This window comes from Castor canadensis, chromosome 13 (genome assembly GCF_047511655.1).
Source record: "Castor canadensis chromosome 13, mCasCan1.hap1v2, whole genome shotgun sequence".
In the NCBI taxonomy this organism is placed as follows: Eukaryota; Metazoa; Chordata; class Mammalia; order Rodentia; family Castoridae; genus Castor; species Castor canadensis.
Window position 1 is genome coordinate 101436920 of NC_133398.1, and position 22364 is coordinate 101459283.

The window sequence follows — 22364 nt, forward strand, 5'->3', positions numbered from 1 at the left end:
ATTCTAAAATAGTTACATCAGACTGATTTTGTCAATGCCATTGTTGTCTAGGTGGGGAGACAGACTCCTGATGCTCTTACTCTTCTCAGAATCCTCTAACATATTGTAATTTAATCAGATTTCTACTCATAAGCATTTGGGATATTGTCACTACTTATATACTACAATAAATACCCATGTAAGAGAATTTTGTATCCTTGTACAAAAAATTTTTTAGGATAGACTCCTAGAAGCAGAATAGCTTATCATTTGGTAGAGGTTGATAAAATGACACAGTCTATAATTTCATATTTTTAATAACAATGTATGAATGTGCTTATTTTGGAGGGAGTTTTAAAATTCCCATTAGTTCCTTTAATTTTTATAAATCTTACTAAATGGGTTCAGTATATGTAACAGTCTATGATCTCACTCAATTTTGTGGCTTCAGGACCATGTACACACTCTGAGGGATTGTATGTGTATATCTAGCCCAAGCTTCTCTTTTGACCTGTGGAACTGGCTAACTTATTTTTCATCCCAAACCTATGCTCACCTCAGGAAATGTCTGTCCTACAGTGTAGTTACTTATGCCAAGAATCTGGACTTCTTCCCTTTTCCCTATATCCAATTAAAGATTAAGCCCTACTGATTTAACCTCCTAGTTATATGCTGAGTTCCCCTTACCTTGGTAAAGAAGCCTCCCTTTTTTGGATAGCCACAACAGTTCCTGCTTCTAGACTTGATTCTTCTGTTTGCTTCATAAACCACTGTACAATCAATGTGATCCTTCCAAAGTGTAGACTGAGTTACCTTCTTCCCCTACAGCCTTTGGATAAAGCTCCTACTTTCAATGCCAGTTCCCTCCTGCACTTGAACCTCTAGTCTCACAATCATGTTCACTGCCTGCAGGAGGAGGAGGAGATTAAGAAGTGAGACACGAAGAGTGGGACTGTTAACATATACTGATGGAGGAGGACCATTTATGTTCATGATGCTGTACACTTTCTGACTCTCGAACTGCAGATATGCACCCACTTGCTTGCTTCCAAAATAGTCTGCATCTCTTCAATCACAGAAATGATCACACTTGATTTTTTTTTTTTTCGGCTTGTGGCTGGGCATTGAACCCGAGCCCTGGACATGCTAAGAATGTGCTTTCCCATTGAGCTACACTCCCAGACTGATTGCTTTATTTAATACAGAGGCAATAATTTGTCTGATATCTAAAAGAGATTACTTGCTGGGCAAGTGTCAGGTCTGCTGTTATTGTTATGCATTTCAGTGATAAACTCAAGATGCACTCTACAAACTTATTTGAATGACTTAACCACTGATACACATACGTGCAAGTCCTCAAGAATTTAAGTACTGTTTGGGCAAAAACTAAACAGAAAAAGCCATTTATAACTGAAAACAAGATGAAATAAGTGCTGATGAAGTAGAGTGCCTGGTGTGCTGAAGGAGCACTGTGGAGTTGGATATCACTTCTTGGAAGAGAAGATATTTAATGAAGGAAGTGAAGAAAAGAACAAAAAAACAAAGAGAGAGGAAAAAAAGAAAGTAGAGGCTTGAGGTTTTCAAGGAATAATGCACATTTACTTTTAATGTTGTTATTTTTTTTCCCATGTTGCAAGACAGATGTTACTCACATTTGTGCCTGTATGTAGCAATGTTAAAAGTCTTCACTCTAACACAGAAATAAATGCAGGGTATAGATGAGCACTGTATTATAAAATACTATTATTTACGCACTATCTCAACAGTGTTGTAATTATTTTAGTTTTCTTTTTTAAAGAAAAAATTCTTCTTTTTTTTTGCAGTACTGGGGGTTTGAACTCAGGGCTTCATGCTTGCTAGGAAGGCACTCTACCAATTGAGCCATTCCATCAGCCCTTAAAATGAAAAAGTTTAAACTTTAGTTTTCATCTTTGTATCTCCCAGCAATTACCAAATTTCTCTTCTGTTAAAATTTTTGGGGAAAGTTTTAATTTAATTATCATCATCATCACTATTTTTTTAAGATCAGAGTTTTAGGGCTGAGGATGTACCTCAGGGACAGAGAAAGCATTTGTCTACCATGCATGATGCTCTGGGTTCAATTCCCAGCACTGGAAAAAGAAAAAAGAAGGCAAAGTTTAATTTGTGGAAAATAAGAAAAAAATAGAAAATCTTCTGGGGCTGGGGATATAGCTCAGTGGTAGAATTTGTGCACAAGGCCTTGGACTTGATCCCTAAAAACCTCTGTCCCCCCAAAAAAGTAAAGAGAAAAAAGTCATGTACATATCTGGAAAAACTCAAATTCTCCTTAAAAATAAAAATACAGCATAATAAACGCAGTTAACATCAGTCTTTCCATTTCCTGGATACAAAAAGATTCTAAGGGAAATGAGAATGATGATATCACCCACCAGTAATAGGGAAAAAATGAGGCTGTGACAAACACTGTGTTTTGACTTATTAAACCTCAAGTGAATGTCTTTTTATCCCCCATGAGTGATGGCTTCCATGAGTTGCCAAACTCTTCCTTTTCATTAAATACCTTTGTAAGTCTTGTGGTCACTCTGGTTTATAGCCATCTCTTTCAGACAGTGTATCAGTGGGAAAGAATCCCCATCCCTAGTAAATGTTAAAACTACCATATGTGCCGTCCTTTCAGCAACTTCACACTAAGCATGGGCTTCAGGGGTTGCAGGAGGAAAATTACAGGGAAAGAACAATTCTGAAGGCTGTGGTTATGGTTCCAAAGTGAGAACACACACCATAGAAAGCATGAGAGAAATAAATTAAGAAATCCTAAAGGTCAGAGTCTCAGAAGGAGCATGTGACTCACCATGCTGTGCAAGTGACCCAGCCAAGGTCTGACCCAGGTCCTGATCTGTCACCAACTCATTCTCTAGGCAGTGAGAAATCTGGTTTTCATCTGAAGCCTATGGATTTTTGAGAGTCTGGATCCTTGATAATGAGATGATGAAAATGTCTGTTTATATGCCTTTCAGTGCTGGCTAGGGACAGAAGTGCTGACCGGTAACTCCACCTTGAGAGTTGTAGGGAAAGAAAATCAGACTGTCTTGGGTTCATTATCAACTTTCCCATTTATCAGCAAGTTAGGTAGTTTAACTCCAGGAAGCTTTAGTTTCCTCATTTAACTTTTGTGACACTTCAGTTTTCCTCCATTGTATGTTGGACGATAAAAATGAATGCAATTGGGTTGAAGAGGCTGAGATTACACATGTATAGTGCCTAGCAAAGAGCCAGGGATCTGGCATCAAGAAGGGACTCATGTATATATGCCAGTGCCCTCTGTTTCTCTCTACCTGCCTCCCCTATCACTTGCCATGGATAGTGTGTGTGGGACCAGGTAAGCACCTGATTTTGTCAGTAAGTATACAGAAAATGTCTACTCCCAGGTTGCTTTAAAACCTTACAAAGGGCTGGTGGAGTGGCTCAAGTGGTAGAGTGCCTGCCTAGCAACTGAGTTCAAATTCCAATACTGCCAAAACAAACAACAACAACAAACTCTACAAAACCATTTAAATGCTAAATAACATAAATTACATTTTTGTTTCAAATTCACTCTTATGGCAAAAAATGACTAATGTGGTTAATAAGAAAGGAAAATAAATAATAAATGCCAACATACTTTTCTTTCAACAAAGTTTCTTCTGTAACTTAAACTCTTTCTGAACTCTAGTCACAATATTACAAGTGTTAAAGTAGGTTGATCTGGATAAGCAAACAATTTCCTAGCTGCAGGGATATAATATAAACTCACTATATCCATCCAAGTCAAAATTTAAATAGCCAGCAGTTTAATAAGAGAGATGAAGCTAAAATGTTAAGCCCTTCCAACCAATAAAACCAGTAATTAGGCAAATCTTTTATGTCTATAGTTTCATGAATTATCTACAATACAGAATATAGGAGGAATAACATGTTTTGGGGGGTAGTGGGAGAGTATTCCCCTGGATGTGCTGATGCAGCAAGAAGTCAAGGCAAGTTGATCAAATGGAAGTTGACAATTTTAGCATGAAGCTCAGAAAATAGCTTAGAATTTAAAACCTATACAGAACTCATTAGTATGCAGTAATGTGATGATGTAATTCATTAACACATGTTAAATATGATTAAGGGAGGTGCTCATTTATGTTTAATGAATGAAGCAGTAAGAGGGGAAGAGGCCAAGAGGGGACCTGTGGAACATCAGCATTGAAGATGTGGATGGTGGTTGGGGGCATGGGGCTCAGTACAAGATAAGGGGGAAGTCAGAAAGAGAAGAAAGAGCAGACTTCCCAAAATAGGGTAACTAATTGGAAAAGACAAGACAAAAGGTGGCTGATTTGATGGGTTTGCAGCCACTGAGACTTCTGAGAGAACAGCTTTCCTAGAACCATAAATACAGTAGCTGAACGGCAAGAGAAAGAATCTACAGAAAAGGCACTTTCTGTAGATTGCCTTTTCAAGAAATTGAATTAGAAGTAGAATGGAGAGAACGAATAGGTGGCACATTGAGGACAGGCAGAAAAAAATGTAGGAAAATTCATTTTGGTTGACATATGCTAAGAACAAATTAAGATCATGCAAACTGGCATGTTGCACTGTGACTCCACTTGGCCAGTTGACTCATGACTTCAAGTTTGGGACATGAGTCCAAAAGGATGAGATGAAGGAGATGTGGATTCACACCCAAGACCAGTCTAACAAACATTAAAACCCAATGACAGAATTACTTGCCTTTAACATTCATGTGTGACTTTTTATTGTTAAGGACAAGTTCATGATGGCACCTTCTTTATTAGAACACACTGGCTTCTGGTATGTTTATCTGCTTTATTTTTTGTCTCCTCTAAACCAGATAATTTCAGAATGATTTCCTTGATTTGTGTTACACTTAATGGTAGAATTTCACTTATCTCAAGAGCACAGTACATTTAAAAACACAGGATTTCATTTTGGGGGACTAGAGTGTATCATAATAAGACTACTATACCCAACTCCTTACTATATAATGGTACTATGTATTTCTCAGCCAGAATATTTTCTTGTCTTTTAAACTATAGCTTCACCCACATCATCTTTGCATCACACTTAGATCTGGACAAGAGGGGTCTTTCTAGATCATGTGCTGGGTATCCAGCACTCCAGAACTCCTTGCCCAAATGACTTAGTTATCAGGGTTATGTAGGTCTCTTCCCTGGCTCTGCCATCCAGAAAACAGACAACACAGGTAGCATGCCCTGGGAGAGATGGCAGCTGCTCCTGTGTAGCTGAGGAAGGAGTGTGCAAGCACAGTAGGTCACAAGCATGGCATAGCTGGGAAGGAAGGGTGGTGGGTCATGTATTGGCCACTTCTCGAGCAACCATGTTCTGGTACAGGGGAATTCTGAGAAACTTAGGATCCTAAATTTGAACATGAGTTTCCAGGTTGTTATAAAGGATACTTGTCAAGGTAAGAGAACGGAACATAATTTATTTAGCTGCTAACTCAGTATGCAAATTTTACACATTTAGAATATCATATGTGAACCTTCATTTGTATTATCACCTCAATTAGTACTTCCTTTTGCATGAATAAATACTTCCAACCTGTCAGACTGAATATGACTATGGCAGGGTAGAAAATTCAAGGAAAGCAAATATCCTATTTTACAATTCTCAAAAACAGAAATGAGAAACTGGACTACTTCATTAGATTATTCCCTCTTACTAAGACTTCAAGCCCACAACCCTTAGGTTTCACAATTTGTTCAACTGAATTTGCTTCCACATGTAGACTCAATACAGGGGAATCCACCAATGTATTCTCCATCTCTAATATTATATGGAATAGAGATTTGGGGTCAGTTCCAGTCACCTGGGACTTCAAAGGAGGGTTCCAGACCACTTTGAGCTGGAGGACCAATTGAAAGTGTCAGACTCAGAGTTCATTCACCAGTGGTCCCATCCTCAGTCTAGGATGGCAGCTCTACTAAGTCTGCCCCTGATCTAATACTGCTTAGGAAGTGAGGGAGGAACCATGAGAAAGAATGGACATACAAGTCTCCATTTTAGGATGACAGAATTGAAAAAACACAATCTTATCAATAAAGTGATAACATCTAGTCCAATGTATGAGCAATCTCTTGGGTAAAATTCTCAATAGAATATCATCTGTTTTTTGTTTTTATTTTTAGCAGGGTCTCTTTGTTTAAGGCTGGCCTTAAACTCATGATCCTCCTGCCTCAGCCTCCTTAGTGGTGGGATTACAGATGTGTACCAACACATCTTTAATTGACTTTTTAAATTTTTTAAAATTAAGCCCAAACCTCTGTCCACTGATTATAGTCTCTGGGGTGTAACAGAACCACTCCATAGCCTGTTTTCCTGTCTGTAGTCTGCTTTTTCTCTCTCCTCAGTCCCTTTACACAATATGTATGACACAAGGGGTCCCCCAACATGTGGTAGTCTCTTCTCTCACAAATCGAGAGGCCGTATGTGTCTCTGGTGATCTGTTTCACTGTCTACTGTTTATCCTCTGTCATTATAAAACTGTCTTTTTTTTTCATTTTTCTTTTATTATTCATATGTGCATACAAGGCTTGGGTCATTTCTCCCCCCTGCCCCCACCCCCTCCCTTACCACCCACTCCGCCCCCTCCCTCTCCCCCTCACCCCCTCAATACCCAGCAGAAACTATTTTGCCCTTATTTCTAATTTTGTTGTAGAGAGAGTATAAGCAATAATAGGAAGGAACAAGGGTTTTTGCTGGTTGAGATAAGGATAGCTATATAGGGCATTGACTCACATTGATTTCCTGTGCGTGTGTGTTACCTTCTAGGTTAATTCTTTTTGATCTAACCTTTTCTCTAGTACCTGTTCCCCTTTTCCTATTGGCCTCAGTTGCTTTAAGGTATCTGCTTTAGTATCTCTGCGTTAAGGGCAACAAATGCTAGCTAGTTTTTTAGGTGTCTTACCTATCCTCACCCCTTACTTGTATGCTCTCACTTTTATCATGTGCTCATAGTCCAATCCCCTTGTTGTGTTTGCCCTTGATCTAATGTCCACATATGAAGGAGAACATATGATTTTTGGTCTTCCGGGCCAGGCTAACCTCACTCAGAATGATGTTCTCCAATTCTATCCATTTACCAGCGAATGATAACATTTCGTTCTTCTTCATGGCTGCATAGAATTCCATTGTGTATAGATACATTTTCTTAATCCATTCGTCAGTGGTGGGGCATCTTGGCTGTTTCCATAACTTGACTATTGTGAATAGCGCTGCAATAAACATGGGTGTGCAGGTGCCTCTGGAGTAACCTGTGTTGTATTCCTTTGGGTATATACCCAGGAGTGGGATTGCTATTTAGATTTTTAAGAAGTTTCCATATTTTTTTCCAGAGTGTTTACACTAGCTTGCAGTCCCACCAGCAGTATACGAGGGTTCCTTTTCCCCCACATCCTTGCCAACACCTGTTGTCGGTGGTGTTTTTGATGATGGCTTTTCTAACAGGGGTGAAATGGAACCTTATTGTGGTTTTGATTTGCATTTCTTTTATGGCTAGAGATGGTGAGAATTTTTTCATGTGTTTTTTGGCCATTTGAATTTCTTCTTTTGACAAAGTTCTGTTTGGTTCAGTTGCCCATTTCTTTATTGGTTCATTAATTTTGGGAGAGTTTAGTTTTTAAGTTCCCTGTATATTCTGGTTAGCAGTCCTTTGTCTAATGTATAGCTGGCAAATATTTTCTACCACTCTGTGGGTGGTCTCTTCAGCTTAGAGACCATTTCTTTTGTTGTGCAGAAGCTTTTTAATTTTATGAAGTACCATTTGTCCATCCTTTCTCTTAGTTGCTGAGCTGCTGGGGTTCTATTGAGGAAGTCCTTGCCTATACCTATTACTTCCAGAGTAGTCCCTGCTCTTTCTTGTACTAAACGTCAGAGTTTCAGGTCTAATATTAAGGTCCTTGATCCATTTTGAGTTGATGCTAGTACAGGGTGATAAACATGGATCTAGTTTCAGTTTTTTGCAGACAGATAACCACTTTCCCCAGCAACATTTGTTGAAGAGGCTGTCTTTTCTCCATTGTATATTTTTGGTGCCTTTGTCAAAAATAAGGTGGGCATAGCTGTATGGATTCATATCCGGGTCCTCTATACTGTTACACTGTTCTTCATGTGTGTGTTTGTGCCAGTACCATGCTGTTTTTATTGCTATTGCTTTGTAATATAGTTTGAAAACGCGTATTGTGATTCCTCCAGTATTGCTCTTTTTACTGAATATTGCCTTGGCTATTCACAGTCTCCTGTTTTTCCAAGTGAACTTTAGTGTAGATTTTTCAGTCTCTGTGATGAACATCATTGGGATTTTGACAGGAATTGCATTAAACATGTAGATTGCCTTTGGTAGTATAGCCATTTTTACTATGTTGATTCTACCAAACCATGAGCATGGGAGATCTTTCCATCTTCTATAGTCTTCCTTGGATCTCTTTCTTCAGGGGTTTGTAGTTCTCCTTGTAGAGGTCATTCACATCCTTGGTTAAGTTTACACCTTGGTACTTGATTTTTTTTGGAGGCTATTGTGAATGGAATTGTTTCCATATATTCTTCTTTCTCAGTCTGTTTGTTATTGGTGTATAGAAAAGCTAAGCTAATGATTTTTGAAGTTGATTTTGTACCTTGCCACCTTGCTGTAGGTGTTTATGGTGTCTAGAAGTTTTTGGGTAGTTTTTTGGGTGTCCAAATATTTGTCTGCAAATAGGGATATTTTGACAGTTTTTTACCTATTTGTATTCCTTTTATTCCTTCTTCTTGCCCAATTGCTCTGGCTAGGAATTCCAGTACTATGTTGAATAGGAGTGGAGATAGTGGGCATCCTTGTCTGGTTCCTGATTTTAGAGGGAATGGTTTCAGTTTTTCACCATTAAGTCTGATGTTGGCTGTAGGTCTGTCATATACAGCCTTTACAATGTTGAGGTACTTTCCTTCTATTCCTAGTTTTCTTAGAGCTTTTATCATGAACTGGTGTTGGATTTTGTCGAAGGCTTTTTCTGCATCTATTGAGATGCTTAAGTGGTTTTTGTCTTTGCTTTTATTAATGTGCTGTATTACATTTATAGATTTACGGATGTTGAACCACCCCTGCATACCTGGGATGAAGCTGACTTGGTTGTGGTGAATGATCTTTCTGATGTGTTGCTGGATTTGGTTTGCCATTATTTTATTGAGGATTTTTGTATCGATGTTCATTAAGGAGATTGGCCTATAGTTCTCCTTTTTGGAGGTGTCTTTGTCTGGTTTTGGGATGAGTATAATACTGGCTTCATACAATGAGTTAGGCAGTGTTCCTTTCCTTTTTATTTCATGGAACAGTTTAAGGAGGGTTGGTATCAGTTCTTCTTTAAAGTTCTGATAGAATTCAGCAGAGAATCCATCAGGTCCTGGACTTTTCTTTTTGGGGAGACTCTTTATTGCTGCTTCAATTTCATTTTGTGTTACAGATCTATTCAGGTGATTAATATCCTCTTGGTAAGTACCTAGAAATCTGTCCATTTCTTCAAGATTTTCAAATTTATTAGAATATAGGTTCTCAAAGTAGTCTCTGATGATTTCCTGGATTTCTGTGGTGTTTGTTGTTACCTTCCCTTTTGCATTTCTGATTTTACTGATTAAGGTTTTTTTTTCTCTCCTCATTTTAGTCAGGTTTGCCAGGGGTCTGTCAATCTTATTTATTTTTTCAACGAACCAACTTTTTGTTTCATTGATTCTATGTATGGTTTTTTTTTTGTTTCTAGTTCATTGATTTTGACCTGTACTTTTATTATTTCTCTCCTTCTGTTTGTTTTGGGATTTGCTTGTTCTTGTTTTTCTAGGAGTTTGCGATGTAGCATTAGGTCACTGATTTGAGATCTTTCTGTCCTTTTAATATATGCACTCATGGCTATAAACTTTCCTCTTAGGATGGCCTTTGATGTGTCCCATAGGTTTTGGTAGGTCGTGTTTAATTTTCATTAACTTCCAGGAACCTTTTAATTTCCCCTTTAATTTCATCAATGACCCATTGATCACTGAGCAATGTGTTGTTCAGCTTTCAATTGTTTGCATGTTTTTTACTGTAGTTTTTGTTGTTGAGTTCTAGTTTTAATGCATTGTGATCAGACAGAATGCACGGTATAATTTCTATTTTCTTATATTTGCTGAGGCTTGCTTTGTTCCCTAAGATATGATCAATTTTGGAGAAAGTTTCATGGGCTGCTGAGAAAAATGTATATTGTGCAGAATTTGGATGAAATATTCTGTAGACATCAGGTAGGTCCATTTGATCTATGGTGTGACTTAGTTCTAGAATTTCTTTATTGATTTTTTGTTTGGATGACCTATCTATTGGTTGATGGAGGTGGTTTAAGTCTCCCACTACCACTGTGTTGGAGTCTATATATGTTTTTAGGTCCTTCAGAGTATGTTTGATGGAAGTCAGTGCATTGATGTTGGGTGCATACAGGCTGATAATTGTTACTTCCTTTTGGCATATTTCCCCTTTTATTAGTATGGACTGTCCTCCTTCTTTATCTTGTTTGATCAATGTAAGTTTGAAGCCTACTTTTTCCAAGGTAAGTATTGCTATTCCTGTCTGTTTGCTGGGGCCACTGGCTTGGTAAATCTTCTTTCAGCCTTTCACCCTAAACCAGTACTTGTTTCTGTTGATGAGATGGGTGTCCAGTAAAGAACAGATTGTTGGATCTTCCTTTTTAATCCAGTTGGCCAACCAGTGTTTTTTGATGGAGGAATTAAGTCCGTTAATATTCAGTGTTAGCATTGATAGGTATGTGATGATTCCTATCATTTAGTTGTTCTTGTTTTTAAGGGTTTGTGTGTAGGTGAATCGATGTTACTTTCTAATTCCTTGTCTTTTCTTCTCCTGTGGTTTGGTACTGCCTGTCCTGTCATGGTTTTGTTTGCTTTAATTTTCTGTGTGCAGAATTCCTTGGAGAATCTTTTGTAGTGGTGGCTTGGTGGTCATATATTGTTTTTGTTTCTGCTTATCATGGAAAATTCTTATTGCTCTATCTATTTTGAATGATAGTTTTGATGGGTACAATATACTAGGGTTGAAGTTATTTTCATTCAGTGCCCGGAATACCTCACTCCATGCCCTTCATTTATTTGTTTTTGTGTCTTCTCATAGTCTTTATTTTTGTTGTCTTAGAATTTGAGTGCCTCCTGTATGTTTTGGTTGACCATGTCTAGTAACATCTCCATGAAATTCTCAGTGATTACTTGCAGGGTTTCTTCTTTCAGGTTGTTCTTGTGGGCTTCATTTGGTTTCTTGGCATAGTTTATCTTTGTTTTTTTTTGAGTCTGGAACTGGGTATCTATTTTCTTCATTTCCCTCTGAATCCTGTATTAATTTACTTTTGGGGGGAGAATTGTTTCCATCCCTTTTTCATCTTCCCATTGCTCCACTTGGTGCTGTTTCTCTTCCTGGTCTGTGTGTAATTTAGTATTAGCTAACTTACAATAGTAAAACTAACAAAATCAAGAAATAAAGAAAAAAAAAGATAAAGAAACAACAACAACAAAAAAGAGAACCAAAGAAATGAACAGGGAGAAGTAAACAAACAGGGAACAAAACAAACAAACACATAAAAAAAATTCCAGGTTCAGGAATGATAGAATTTCAGTCTTAGCAGTTCTGGTGTTACTCTTTCAGCATCCAGTCCTGGTGTTGGTATTTAAGCAGAAGCTCTGTCTTAGCCTCACCAGATAGTTGGGGACTTGCCAGTTTTTTTTCCTGTCTTTCATTATTGGCAGCTACTTAGTCAGCAACTCCCTCAGGAAGGTGTGGCTTGTCCTTAGGTTCTGGAGATCAGCTCTGTGGCCCACTAGTCGTCCTGCTTTGGAGTTGGGTTTTCACTGTGTTGGTTTATTGGGGGCTTGTTTCTTTGCCTTGTGCCCTTTCTCTGGGGCAAGGTCAGAGATCCATCAGCCGGCTCTCTGCTGTCAGCGTGTTATGCTGGTTTGCTGTTTTTCAATTTTGCAACACTGTTTGACTTTGGGTGTTGCTCACTGGCTAAAGAGATGAGCTTTGTGGACTGCTATGTGCCCTATTTCAGGCATTGACTTATCATCCGCCCACTGTCGGCCCTTCTGCCTTTCCAGCCATTTGTTTACTGAAAGTTTATGTGGAGATCAGCTCCTTGCTCCTCCCCTCTTCTCTGGTGTGCTCAGAACACCCAGCTCCCTCTGCTGCATGCTCCTTTTCACTTCCTTGTTTATTATTTAAGTTTTTTTCTGTGGGGCAGGGGTTGGTCTGTCCAGGGGGCTATGCTGGTTTATCCCAGGGGTAGCTGTGGGAATACTGCATGTTGCTTATTTGCTCACCTGTTGGTCTTCGTCTCCCATGCAGGTTTGGAGCCCGTGTCTGGCAGCGCAGGAGCCCTCCTGTTTTCTCAGTGTAACATGGCGTGGAGAAACTTTGTCTGGGCTGGGGGTTCAGGGTGTTGGAGGTTTGATTCTTCTTGGTGGTTTTTTTCTGCCAAGTGTGGCTCCAGCGTCTCAACAAAATTTCTGGTTTACAGAGCTCACGCTTCTGCCTTCTAGTCACCATCTTGGATCCTCTCTGGTACAGTTTTGTTACATTCGTTCCTACATACTTCATATAGTTAAATTTACTTGACGTTTAAATCACATCTTTTCTTTCTTTCTTTCTTTTTTTTTTTTTGAGGCACTTAGCTCTGAACTCAGGGCCTCACGCTTGCTAGGTAGGTGCTCTAACCACTCCAGCCACTCTACCAGCCACATCTCTTCCTTGATTTCGTTCCTTCAGGGTATAAATTTACTTTTTTACATATTAATTGTGTATTCAGAGAACTGTGAAGATGATTTTAATAATTTAACAGAAATCTCTTTTGGATTGTCTCCATATACAATCATATAATCTGGGAATAACATGTTTCCCCTCTTCCTTTTTCCTCCCTCTCTTTTCCCTTTCCCCTCCCCCTCACTCTCATTTTTGTTTCACTACACTGACAAAGACCTTTCATGATCCTTACTATCTTGTTCCTAGAAAGGGATATCTTTCTTTTTTAATTTTTTTAATTGTTTGTATATTTATTCATATGTGTATACATTGTTTGGGCCACCTCTTCTCCCTGCCCTCCTACCCTTATCCCCCTCACTTCCAGGTAGAACCCACTCTGCCTTCTTCTCTAATTTTGTTGAAGAGAAAACATGAGATAATAAGAAAAACATAGCATTTTTCCTAGTTTGAGATAAAATAGCTATACAGAGAGATTCTTGCATTGCTTCCATCCACATGTGTATTACAACCCACATTGGTTCATCTCTACCAGACCTCTTCACTACTTCACAGTCACCTTTACATAGTGGCCTCTGCTAGTTTAAGATTACTTTATTTGCTTTTCTACAGTAAGCACATCAAACACTTTCAAGTTTTAGGTTTCCTTCCCTTTTCCTATTCCTCCTGTACGTGTTCTCCCCTTAGTTTGTGAGCCATGTCCAGTAATATTACTGTATTTGTTTTAGGTTTATAATCCACATGAGGGAGAACATACGAGTTTTGGCCTTCTGAGCCTAGCTAACTTTGCTTAAGATGATGTTCTCCAGTTCCACCCATTTACTTGCAAATGACAAGATTTCATTCTTCTTTGTGGCTAAGTAAGATTCCATTGTGTATAAATACCACATTTTCTTAATCCATGTTGGTAGTGGGGCATCTTGGCTGTTTCCATAACTTGGCTATTATGAATACTGCTGCAGTAAACATGGGAGTGCAGGTGCCTTTGTAATAGCCTGAGACATTTTTTTTGGATATATCCCCAGAAGTGGTATTGCTGGATCATATGGTAGATCTATGTTTAGTTTTTAAAGAAGCCTCCATATTGTTTTCCAAAGTGGTTGTACTGTACTAGCTTACATTCCCACCAGTAGTGTATAAGGGTTCCTTTTCCCACATCCTCACCAGCATTTGTTGTTGTTGATGTTTTGATGGTAGCTATTCTAACAGGAGTGAGGTGGAATCTTAGTGTGGTTTTGATTTCCTTTCCTTTATGGTCAGGGATGGTGAGCATTTTTTCATGTGTTTTTTGGCCATTTGGATTTCTTCCTTTGTAAAAGTTCTGTTTAGTTCAGTTTCCCATGTCATTATTGGTTCATTGATTTTTGAGGAGTTTAGTTTTGTTTTTTTTAGCTCCCTGTATATTCTGGTTACCAGTCCTTTTTCTGAGGTATAGCTAGGAAATATTTTCTCCCACTCTGTGGGTGGTCTCTCCAACTTAGAGACCACTTCTTTTGTTGTGCAGAAGCAAACAAATGGAAAACAGGTATTTGAAAAAATGCTTAACATCTTGATTATCAGGGAAATGCAAGCTAAAACCACAGTGAAATATTGCATCACATCTATTAGAATAGCTACTTTACAAAGACAAAGATAACATGTACTAGCAAGGATGTGGACAAAGAGGGACCCTTGCACACTGTTGATAGGAATGTAAGCTAATACAGTCATTATGGAAACTAATATGGAAGATCCCCAAAGAATTAAAAATAAAACTACCATTTGATCTAGCAATCCCACTACTGAGTATATATCAAGGAAATAAAATAAGTATGTCAAAGAGATATCTGCATTGCAATGTTTATTGTAGTAATGTTCACAAAAACAAGAAATGGAAATAAACTAAGATCTATCAATTGATGAACAGATAAAAAGAAATGTGGTAAGTATGCATAATGGAATAATATTTAGCCATAAGAAAGGATACAATCCTGTCATTTGCAACAATATAGATGCAACTGGAAGTCATTATGTTAAATGAAGTAAACCAGGCACAGAAAGACAAATGCCTGACTAGGGATATAGCTCAGTGGTAGGGCATTTGCCTTGCATGCAGGAGATCCTGGGTTTGAGTGAGTGAATGAGAGAGAGAGAAAGAAAAGGGGAGTGGGGAGGGAGAGAAACCACATGATCTCACTCATATGTGGAATCTAAAATAAAAAAACACCAACTGAACTCAGAAGCAGCAAGTCCAATGGTGGCTTCCATGGGGAATAAATGATAAGTATTTGAGGTGATGGATTTTTTAAAAAACAACTTTTTGTTGATCTCGTGTAATGTTGACATTATGGTACCCCAGGACAAAGACTGCTTACGTCCTTGGTCTGGGCCCAGTAATTCAAGATGATCACCCCACCTTGTTGATCATTTTAACATGGTTTTTGGATGTGATCTAGCTACTTCAATGTGAAGGTTGTTGGGATCACCCAATATCCTAGTTCTATATATTTAAAACTAAACATTTAACCATGTACCATAAATTTTATACAGCTTGTACGTTACCCATTCAAAAATGTGAAAAAAAACAGGTGGCAGGAAAATGGGAATTTACATATGTCTGTGGGAGTACATGTATTAGACTCTTTGGAAAGCGACCCAGAAACAGGGATAAATCTTAAAAAGGACACTCTGTTTGTGGAAGAGAAAGGGAAAGAAACTGAATATCCACCAGTAGGAGAACAGCTGAAGAATCATGGCACAATTTCTACATTATCACTCCACTTAAATGGAAATATTCCATTGGGAAGGTAAGTTCAACAAACAAGTGTGACTTAGTTTAAAAGGCATTTGAAGTAAAGCGTGAGGAAGGGAGGGTTAGTTCTAAAATAGCCCTGAAGCAAGATAAGACCCCCTCTTGGAGACTGGCCCTACTTAAAACCTTGCTTTTTCTGGGGATTTGTGTCTGCCAAGTTGTCAAACACTAAGCAATTGTACCCTTCAAAGAAAAACCAACTCACTGGTACTCTAGGACAGCAGGTAAAGAATACTGAAATGGTGATTTTACTTAAGTGGCATTAAAAAAAATGTCCTGGAGACTGCCCTATGACACCCACTGGTGCTGCTTGCTCTGCTCCTGTCCTTTTGGGAGCCCATACCACACTACTGCAGAGTACTGTCTGGGCCAAGCTTTAGGACATAATTATGCCTGCAATAATAACGGGCATAGGAGAAAAATGTAATACCAGCATTTTCCATGAACTGGTGTGGGTAAAGTAGTTTCTGCAAAAGGGCTCATGTAACCATCCATTAAACCACAAGGTTTTAGAGCAGTGACCTCAGAAATTGCAAAATTTGGCTTTCTCCAACCTGGTCAATCTCAGCATGGTAGTTATTGTTACTCCTTTCTGTTAAGAGTTACTTCTGTTTTTGACTGTTTATATTCTGTTTAAAAGTTATTCTTTTTCTGATCTTTTTACAAAAAGCTGAAAACACTGTAAAAATATAGAACTCATTCCCTCTGTAATTCCATCACCCAGAGATAATTACTATTAAGCTTTTGTTTATTCCTTCCAATTTGCTCTCCAGTAAGATGTTAAATTATACATATCAAAAGAAGGCAAGATCATAATGCATGCACAGAGCTGAAAATCTCTTTTCCTTTTGGTTTAGTAGGGACAATGCTGCATGCCCAGTCTACAGGGTTGCTTTAGTTGCTCTAAAACAGCTTTATGGTAGTCTGTTGTACTTTATCAATACACAACTGGGTTAATTCCTTAAAAAAAAAAAAACCCCAAACCACCTTATTAAATTCCATGGCCACAGTGCTTCTAAGTACTTCTCTGGAGGCACACTTTTGCACAGAATGATGTGTTTTCATAATGGATTTCCAGAAGTAAAATGTAGGAAGAGACAGTTAAGCTGCACACAAAGAATACAATAGTTTCTGTTTGCCCTCCATACTGGCCAATACAGCATGTCACAGACATCCCCCTTCTCAAAAACGTGCATATTTCAAATAAGGCTATGAATTTTGATTGGCAGTAGTCCTCAAGCCTGAGTAGGTTGCAATCATTTGGATAATTTTTTAAAAATATTGATAATTAGATTCTATTCCCCAAATCTATCATCAACATTTCCAATCTGATACTGAAAATACTGCCTATTTTAATTTGTGTTTCTAGGTTATTAGTGAAGTTGAAAAACTATTTTCTGCTATTGACCACTGAGACTTCCTTTTCTACAAACTGCTGGTTCAATGGCTTTGGCCCATCTGTGAGCCGAGCTGCTCATCTTTTTCTTTTTTCTTTGTTTTTTTTTTTATTATTGTTGTGCTGGGTGGGGGTACGCTGGAGTATTTGCAAAAGTTCTTACAATGTATCAAATATATCATACTTGAATTCATCTCTTCCCCTGCTCTTTTTCATTCCCCCTTTCAGATTCCCAGAATAGTTTCAATAGGTATCATTTTGCATTTACATACACATGTGCACATTATTTGTACCATCTCCTCACCCTTCACACCTCTGGGTAGAACCTGTTCTGCCCGCCTGTTCTCCAATTTTGTAGAAGAAAACACATAAAAGATAATAAGAAAGACATTGCATTTTTCCTAGTTTGAGATAAAGATAAGCTACACAGGGAGATTCCTAGCGTTGCTTCCATGCATCATCTTTTTCTTTTAATCTCTAATTTCTTTCAGAATTTTAGAAGTGTTGATCTACCATCCTCTTGTTTCTGGAATTGTTATTGGTGGTGTGAAGTCTGTGTAATCCAGGATTCTATGACTTATTTTTGCCTTTGCAAGTATGTAGAATCTTTCCTTTGTCCCCAGCACTCCTAAATTACAAAATTATATACCTTGATGCCAGTCAAGTTTCACCTAGGGCACTTCCATAGTAGAAGTCCTTGACCTTTGGTTCTGTGACATTTTTCATTTTCTCTCTCTAGTTGTGGTGTCTTCTGTTTTTCATCTTTTTACATTTGGCCCTAATTTTTAGGAGTCTTTCTTACTTTATCTTCTAATAGAACTATTCAGTTTCCCATGTATGTTATCAAGTTTTTAACCTCTGAAGTTATCTTCAAACTTGCATATGCATATTCGGGGTGGGGGGTGTCCCCATTTCTGATGTTTGGTAATCCTAAACTATTGGCTCATGACTAAGAATTTAAAACTCTTGAGAAAAAGCTATGAACATGCAGGTGGAGCTTGTCAGTCTGTGCTTGGAGCCAGGTTGTATTCATAGTTAGTTTGGGCTCTGAGTGTGGTGGCTCCCTGTTCTGCCAGTCACTCGAGCGGAGTGGATGAGACATGGGTCCTACTGTGCTGGCAGTTGTTGACTACTTGGAACATATCATGGAGACACGCAGACTGGGGTCCTCTGCCCAGGCCTTCTGATTTGGTTCCCAGCAAACCTCATGGCTCCCAGGCTCATGGATCTGGAAGACCCACAGAGTTGTCCTCAAACACATGTTCTGGGTTATTGTGTCATCCTTAAGATACAGCCTGTCTGTCTTCAGTCTTTAAGGAACTTCTCAAAATTACTTGTTTGTAAGAGTTACTACTTATTATTTTGCCATGCAGTCTTACATTTTTAAAAACAAATACAATTTCATAGTCCATCATCTTAAATCAGTCTACCCAAGTTATTTTAAGATTTGGTGAAAAGAAAAATTTAGCTCCTGTTTGTCAAATAATTTGGAACTCTGAAGTAGAATATAGAAATTTAAAATAGTTCTTAAATAATCAGTGAGTCTATGACAGGTATAGAGTTACTCAGTTTCTTTATCTTATTATTTTATTTTCACAAAAATTTGAAAGATAGATACTATCCTAATTGTACAGAAGAATAATCTTTAGACAGAAGCATTAAGTAACTTAATCAAGGCCCCACAGGCAGCCGTGCTGGGCTCCAAATCCTGACCTGTCTCTAAATCACTTATGGGCACATGAAGAAATTTGTGGCCCAGGTCCACAGCTAACTTGTCCTAGTAACAGGAAATTGGGAGTCATAAAGCTCCCTTGTACAATTTCTTTTTACTACCTACTTAGTGGTTAGAACTTACATAATTTCCCAAAGCATTAATATGTAACCAGTTTTTGTTAACAACACTGTGTGTGACAATGGGGTATACAGAAAAGATGAAAACTTTAAGTATAGTAACCCATTTACAAGGGCTTGCAGACACAGTCTTGGGTTCGAATATCATCCCTATAGTCTGATAAAGCTTAAGTGACAGGATGGCTGGTATGACTGTTTTTTAATGTAAACAGCCTATGAAAACCACAGATTTCTTAAGCTCATTTTTGTGATTCCTGTTCTGCATTTTCAGCCTGCAAAGGAAACACTCCCCGCCAACCCCCACTGATGTTTTCCACTTTTCTTATGATTTAAAAAAAAGAAATTTCCCTTGGTAACCATTTTCCCTGCTTTTTTGGCTGATTTTCCTCACAAAGAACTGAAAGGCATTATCCCCAAGGGAAGCAGTTTCTCTTTCAGATTTTACTAAGAAGTCAGCTAACATTTTTCATCATTCCCGTCTGTTCTTTGTTTTTAAAAGAAAGCTCTGATTTTGTTTCATTTTCAGCGGGAGACTTAAATGGCACCAAGCAAAGACTACTTAGTTTAGATTTCCAGGTAAAAAAGTTTTAAATTTTAAGTTTCTACTAAAGCATGTGGAATGATTTTAATATTTGGGTATTTAATGTGCAAGTATGTCTAATCCTTGAGAAAATAAGCTCTTTACTAATAGATTTTAAAGTTCAAAGTATGCATTCATTATTCTGTTTACTTGTTTTCTTTAGGATGATTAATTCCCAAGTATTTCAAACTTTACAGAATTAGGATTAAATTATTTTCATATGTTTACATAGAATTATGTGATGAGTAGAAGTATAATTTGGTCTAAAATTTTCATTCTTTCTCAATTATTAAGTCCTAAAACAACACAAAAAGTTAAAAATATTTTTCATTTTAAGCTTGTTGAGTGACATGAAGAAGGATAAGGCAGTTTATAACTTCATAGATAAGTTTAAAGTCGTAAATATCTTTAAAATTTACTTAAGACACTTGGTGAAAAACTTTAAATGGAGAAAAATAAGTTAAAGTTTACGAGTGATATTTAATGTTGGGATAAATATAAAAGTGCTAAAAAGAAAAAAACAACTTGTTAAAATTATATTGTGATTACAGTATCATGAAATTATAAAACTCTAGAAATATACCCACTCAATTATAAAGTGGCTTACTAAAGTAAAGATTAAATGTAAAGTGAAATTCTGTAAGTCACTGAAAATATCTATTATAAAATTGAGAGGCCATTTCATAAAATTTATTTAGATATTTTAATGGGGCTAGATACTGGTTTTGTCAATATTTAGATAGCTCTGTCAATTTGCTTCTCTCTGGGTTTCTGGATAAGTAAAGTGAGTCCATGTGGAGGGAGAAAGAACGGCTAAGGAGAAGGTTTTCGGATGAAGTCCGTGGGAGCACGTGCGCAGTGTGGCCCCAGCAGGCATGTGCTCTCCTGCTCTCCTAAGCACTTGGGGTAGGGGGTGCAACGCCCTGGCAGAGGGGCCTGCAGGAGGCCCAGGGATAGCAGGATCCTGAGACCCTCATGGGAGCTCTCTCCATCACAGGATGGAGGGGCTGCACATTCCATTGTCAGAGCAAGAAAACGTCAATGCATACATTTTCTGCAATTCAGTGTTCACGCAGTGTCCATCTGAACCAACTTGTCTTCCTTTGCAGCAAATTCTAGCTCGACGCTGCCCACAGCTCAGATTTTTCCTCTCCTTCCTCTGCTGCCATTGTTCCTCCTTTCCAACGTGCCTCCTTACTTTATAAATTAACTTTTATAATTCCAGGTGCCAATAAGCTAATGGATTTGCTCCTTTACATTTTGCATGTTAGTTTTTCTGAAACTAAAGTAGAACATTAAGTTGTTCAAACAGAGTTTAATTTCAATGACCTATAGAAATGGTTTTGAAATGGCTAGAGTAATTAATATACAAATACCCTGAATAAGTTTGGCACTGAAGTTGACAATGATGATATCACAAAGCCTATTGGCTGCTAGTGAAAGTGATGTGGTGACAAGTCCACATAGGTGAAACCTGACGCAGGAGGGCAATTTTGGCAGATGAAATCATAAAAAGATCTACTGAGATTCAAGGGGGCAGACTGAACACACATTGGGTTCCCTTGTCTTTTCACCAAATCCCTGGAAATAATAGAAGGTATACAACAAACAAATAAATTCATGAATATATAGCTGCACTGGGAAATAATGTGAGCTTCTGGTGCGAAACTGGAGTCCTTCACAGATGGAGGGAAGATCCATCTGTGAAGATCTTCACAGATGGAGGGAGCAAGTTTAAAGAGGGAAAACACAGCCTTGAATAAGCATGGGAGAGAAGAGTAAAGGGAGCTCGTATGAGAAAGGTGTTTTTAGTAAAAAAAAAAAAAAAAAATCCCAAGGAGGAAAAATTAAACAGCAATAACAAAACATTTTTTTTTTAAGTACTGGGGTTTGAACTCTGGTTGTCATGCTTGCTAGGCAGGCAGTCTACTTGAGATATAACCCTATCCCATTTTGCTCAAGCCAGCCTCATTCTGCAATCCTCCTACCTAAGCCTCCCACATAGCTGGGATTACAGATGTTGTGACAACACTCAGCTTGTTCTTAGAGATGTGATCTTTTTTTTTTTTTTGCCATTCCTTAAAACTGAATGTCAAAGGTAAGTTGAAAAATTGAAAAAGCTTCCATAGGAGGAAAAAAAAGATTTCCTTTAATTTTTTTCAAGTCAAATTTCTCACCAACAGCAAGTATAAGATAATAATGGACCAATATCTGCTGTATAGTTTTCATAGAAAATTATTAAAATGACTTTGAAGCTGTAAATTATATGCTCAATCAAACAGGATATTTTTAGACACAAAAGAATCACAAACTTTTACAACCTGTAACATTCTCTAAGAGAAAGAGGATATATATTTCTGCAACAAACAAATGAAAGAGCTTCCTCTGACCAGGCAAATCAGCTCCAATGATCTGCTGAGAATAAGTAGCAAAATGAGAAAAACAACAGGGACAGTATTTGGAATAGGACTGAAACCCAGACTTAGAACCATCTGTGGATTCCAGCAGACGTGGCTGAGAAGCTTAGCAGAGGTTTGAAATACCCTAGTGGGGCCAGAGGGAAACAAACAAACAAACAAAAAAAAGAAATAAGAGCCAAGTCAGTGGGGGTGGTGAGAAGTGCTGAAGAAATCAGCAAGCTGTGGGTTGGACCCAAAGTGAGAGTATTATGGGATACAGCGATACCCAGCTTTAAAGGACTCAGTGAGTGATTGGTAGGTTTGTAACCTCATGCCCGAAGCAGATATAAATCTTCTTTGGAGAGAAAATACACGATTCTAAGTCTCAAATATTTTCATAAATTTTTGCAAAATATCTGGCAACAATTCTAACATCATCAGGCAAATGAAGAGACAGAATATGGCTAAAAACCTAGAGAAGTAACAGATGATAGAAACAGACAAAAACAGGACCCACAAAACCTCATCTTCACATGTGGACTTTAAAACCAATGTGATTTTTATGTTCAAGA

The 22364-nt window shown here is 38.0% G+C and overlaps 2 protein-coding genes across 5 annotated transcripts in view; one reads left to right on the plus strand and one right to left on the minus strand.

Moving 5' to 3' along the window:
* Positions 1 to 22364, minus strand: part of Cenpp (centromere protein P) — a 227631-nt gene that overhangs the window by 28060 nt on the left and 177207 nt on the right. The window lies entirely within an intron of this gene.
* Ecm2 (extracellular matrix protein 2) overlaps positions 19166 to 22364 on the plus strand; it is a 30304-nt gene continuing 27105 nt past the window's right edge. For both annotated transcript variants that reach the window (XM_074052341.1, XM_020158528.2), the window contains exon 1: positions 19166 to 19389. The gene's annotated coding sequence lies outside the window, so the exon portion shown is untranslated. The remainder of the gene's footprint in view (positions 19390 to 22364) is intronic.